This window comes from Triticum aestivum, chromosome 7D (assembly GCF_018294505.1).
Source record: "Triticum aestivum cultivar Chinese Spring chromosome 7D, IWGSC CS RefSeq v2.1, whole genome shotgun sequence".
NCBI classification, from domain to species: domain Eukaryota; kingdom Viridiplantae; phylum Streptophyta; class Magnoliopsida; order Poales; family Poaceae; genus Triticum; species Triticum aestivum.
The window spans coordinates 563,961,423-563,966,535 of record NC_057814.1 but is presented as its reverse complement, the minus strand read 5'-3'; the positions used below and the strand labels follow the sequence as shown (position 1 = coordinate 563,966,535).

At 43.8% G+C, this 5,113-nt stretch overlaps 1 pseudogene; it reads right to left on the bottom strand.

Moving 5' to 3' along the window:
• Nucleotides 1-294: 294 nt before the first annotated feature.
• Nucleotides 295-4,511, bottom strand: LOC123167579 (uncharacterized; annotated as a pseudogene).
• Between the last annotated feature and the right edge of the window lie 602 nt (nucleotides 4,512-5,113).

Here is a 5,113-nt window from a genome sequence, read left to right as displayed (position 1 = left end):
TGCAAAGGCCGAGCTCCAATGAGCTTGTTTTTTAATACAAATCAAAACATAATTGCACTCCAATTCTGTTACTTTTGAAAAAACATACGCATGTTACGAACTTACTTATAGAGATAACAGAGATTCCACATATTGGTAAATCAGGAGAATGGTTACTTATATGCACATGCTGCTATTGCAGACATCAGAATATTTCCAAAAGATAATCAAATCTATCAGAGTTGTATCAAAACTAGTGATGGACCATTTGTGTAAAAAAAAAAAAATCTTGGGATATCACCCCGAGCTGCTCTATATCTTCTCGCACATTGGCCAGACTAAAATTACGGTGATATATCATCCAATTCGTCGTTCGAAGTAACAGAACTGGAGTGCAAAATTCAGGAACTAGCAGCAGTTACAATCACCCTTATGACCTCTTCCACCATGATGCAAAGTCGCACACTCCTAATATTATTCAGATGATAACCAATAGGTCCTAAAAAGACAACAAGCGCCCTTGCTTGGTAAAAGTACACTTTCTTTGATCTGAATCGCTTAATTCACCGGATTGCTCGGCCAACTGAAGCTACACTATCTATTCTGGCCCACTTCAGTTCTCCGAGTCATCAGAGTCACTCCTCTCAGGCTCAGCTTCTTCGCCATTTGCAGCAGGCTCTTGAGCGTCTGGCTTGGGTGCAGGAGCTGGTGCAGCTTTCTTGCGGTCACCACCTTCACCACCCCCACCTTCACCACTTTCTACAAACAAGTTAAAGAACTTTATACGTAGACAGGTTGGCATACAAACAGCGAGATTTCCTTTCTATGATGGTTTGACCAATGAACACAATGCAATCATGTTACAAAACCTATGACGTCGGTGTCGATCTTTTAACAAGGTTAGGTTTGGAAACATCTATACGCAATCACTATAATGGCATGCTTAGGAGATTCACAACATTATCTTTATCAACAAGGGAAGTACTTATAGACATAATGGTTTCTAAAGTGAAGGGCAAGCAGTTTGTGCATTAGGAAGTTGATGATGAGACAATGGAAGTGCAAAACTACCAACCAAACAGTACAGAAAGAAACAAATTATTGCCATTTATTCCATTGCAATAAGGAGAAATATTTTGCATATCACACAGACCAAAAGGATACTGACAGACACTCCATGCATAATACTTATAAGATCCTTCTCAACACGGTGAACAAGCTCTGCCTGCAAAAATGAGTGCATGCAAGCTTTAGCATCCTGATTAACAGTATATTTCAATCAACATGGAAAAAACTATAGCTGAAGAGTAGTCAATTCATATATACATTCAAGTCAGGCTCTCTGCGATAACGTCGCCTACGTGCATCCCTCATTGGAGGAGTAAGTCCATGCTTGTATTCAACTTCTCCTGGAGCAGGATCAACATCTTCTCTTACCATTACCATCTGTTCCAGTTTAAAATGATTATAAGGCCTACAAATTAATGAGATATATACGCAAACCTTCACTTTTACCTGACCAATATCAGCAGCTTTAACTAAAAATGAATCATCATATGTCTTATATGACTCCACAACAGTTGGGAGATCCAAGAGAGATGCAGGAAAGCTCTTGTTACCAATCATGAATGTGCCACTTCTTCCATCATCTGTAGGAGGAAAAATACCATCAACCAGAAGGCAATAAAGATTAAGTAAAGATCAGTCCTGATAACAATTATATACTACTATAGTAAGTTGTATTCTAAAAAACCAAGAGAGACCATTGTGTTGTAATTACAGGAAATGAAACGCATAAACTGAATATGCACATACACAATGCTACATCTAAAGTTTGGCATGAATTAATTTATCAGCATTTGAAGGTATAACTACAGAGGTTGTCTAGTAAGAGCCTGGCATGCCACTATGAAAAAGCCTAAGTTTTTCAGAATCATATATTTACTGACCCAAGTTTCTTTTTTGTTGCCAATATAGACTGGTTATAAATAAGGCAAGTTGAGCACATCTGAGCCAATAAATGCAATCCCAGTAACTTGTGGAAAAGGGAAAACGAACACAGAAAACAGTTAAGTGAGATCTTCAAACTGATCTCATCTCATCCGCAGATAAATATCTAGAACGCAGCAACTGTTGAGCTACAAAGAAACAACACAGGTGTGGAGTTTTGTGATACGGTGATACTTCAATTATCTATTTAATCTGCGTGAGCAACGCTCATTTGAATTATGTTAATGAGACAGTTACAACAGACTAATCTGCTAACAACACATTCCAACCTATCAGTGCAAATCTAGGGCATCAACAAATACAGTGTTAATCATGGTTCACTTTATTCATGTTTCAGATAGGAGATAGCACAAAGAAGCGTGCAATCGCCGGCCGGCCGGCGATGGGCTGTTCCCTCCAAACTACCAAGAACACTTAACACATACCAATATACCATGATGCGAGCCAGTAGTGCTAGATATCGGCATATCGCTAGGGCAGGGTACTCCAATACCAGTTAGTAGTTCGTCAAACCGCATGCTGGCATGCTGCTCCGCCAGCAAACTATCTAACAAATGCCCGTCTCTGTTTCAGTGTATTCTCTGAGAAATACCCTGTCTCGGTTGCTCCTCAGATCCGCAGTTCTACCACTCTACAACAATTTCCCGCGCAAACAGGAAGTAGAATTTGCGGGGCAAAGATGAAGAGAGGCGGGGGTCACCTGAGAAGGAGAGGTCGAGGGAGGCATCCTCGGGGTTGGAGGATGAGCCGGCAGCAGATTCGTTCATAAGACGCTCAATCTGCTCCGCCACAGAAGGGGGCACGCGGAGGATGAACTGCTCATCCATGGCAATTACACCGTGGGGAATCGAACTCTGTACAAGATTCCAACACAGGTAAGTTCGAATGATAGCTACCCCTACCCCTTTGTCTGTTTATCCTAAAGAAGAACTCGCATCATCATTTCTAAATAAAATAGTTCTGTTGTACAGACATTTCGTTGATCCTCATTCGTTAACATGTGTTTCACTTTTCAGATCATCCTATTTGGAAGGTCGATGGAACATTGAATGGTTTGGTCACAGCAGTCCTATAGCATTTGCAGCCCGGTTTTTGTTAAAGTAGGCCAGTTTTGCTGGATATTATATCACAATGGACTTACTACTGGATATTATATCACAATGGACTTACTACTGAAATTAGAGTTCTCCTTACTTTATTCTCATGAGACTGAAGTTACATGGTTTGTCAAAATTTATCTTTACATGGTGTGGTGCAAATACATAAATCTACATTAATACTTCTCTGCAAAAATGTGTATCACTTAGCAAGCATATTTTCTTGCAGGTCACCCACAAGTATCGCAAAATTTACAGGGCTTTCCTAGAACTTCAAGTTCTTTAATACGGCAATTTTCAAAAGATTTGGAAAGTCACCTACAGTTATCATGTGTTTCTTGGATTTACCTCAACCTCAATATGTTTAACTGCATTATTCCACCGAACTCAACAAGTCTTAAAACACATGAAAAATCGATTTACTAATTATTTCTTTTTTATTGCATAGCTCCCCCCCCCCCCCCCCCCCCCCCCTGCGGCCCTGTAACCCTAGACACCTACCTACAGCTATCCATACAAGTCTCGTAGTTATTATACTTGGTGATAACATTGCTGAGGCCTAACTTAATAAAGCAGTGGAAATCCGCCTAGATAGGCGATGTGAGGCAAAGAGATTTGCAGTGGTGTGGCAGTACAGTTGCCCGCTTACCGCAGTGGCCCCTGGCCGTGGCCTCCCCTAGCTCCGCCGCGCGTGCGCCCACGGCTCCGGCGAGACGACAACGACCCTTTCCGAAGCGCGAGCCTCCCCTCGCCTCTCCTCTCCGGTCGCCGGCGATGCCCCCCTCCCGTCTCCGGCACCAAGAGTCCCCGGCCAGCCACTCCGCGGTGGGGCGAGGTCCGGGATGGAGAGAAGGCGAGCGTAGAGGTGCTGGAGGAATTAGGGCGGTGGTGGAGGAGGATCCCGCCGGCGAGCGTGGCTCCGATTTGGGTGGGGAAGGGGATCGATGGAGCAGAGCACCGCCACGCCCAAGACGATGAGCTCTGCTCGTGCGTCTACTTTTCCCCTCTTTTTTTTTGACAATTCCCTCTCACCATAGTGAATGCTCGGCCCATGGAAATGAGGCCCAGCAATAAGCCTGGAACTGGAAGAGCTGGCAAAACCACCATCCCCTGTTTCTCAGAAAAACAGAAAAGCCACCATCCCGTGGTGTGGCCATCGAGTTGGTGACAGGCTCACTGCCTCCTCCTGCGGTAGAGGCACCATGGCGAGAACCGAAGATGAGCACAATGCCTCCTCCAGCTATTGCCACAATTTCGAGGCTCACAAACTGAGGAACATTTTTTTTCAAGAAATCTTCTAATCCATTCATCTTCAATGATGACATTACAACAAACACCAGAAATAATAAAAATGACATCCAAATTCGTAGACCACCTGGCGACGACTATAAGCACTGAAGCGAGTCTAAGGCATGCCGCTGTCATCGCCCCTTCATCTTTGGAGCCGGGCAAAACTTGTTGTAGTAGCATAGATCAAAAGGATCCAACCTGAAGACACACAAACATGGACGAACGATGACCAGATCTGAGCAGATCCACCAAAGACAGATCCACCTGAGATACAACTCCACACGCCTACCGACGATGTTAGACGCACCACCGGAACGGGGGTAGACAGGGAGAATCTTATTTCATATTCAGGGAGTCGCCGTCGTCTCGTCTACCTGAGCAGGACACAAATCCTCACAAAATTCAAAGAAAGATCCAAAAATGAAGCCCTCCGGCTGGCAAGGGTCGGAATCCACCATGTCCCATGACCCTAAGGCTACCGGAGACGAGGCGGACTTGGGGCAGCACCGACGAGAGACGAAGGAACCCTAAATTTTTTGGAGTAGAGGAGCCTGCTAACTTAAGCTACTTTTGAGGATAGATACAAACGCTTCATTACCTGGGCTTATCATTAGTTTGTTAGTTAGTTAATTATGTATTATCATTCAGTTTGGGTCATCGTATATGCCTTACCGGGTCTTATGACCCCTGTGTCGACCCCCTGTAAGCTTTGTCTTTGACCAATAAAGCTTTGGATT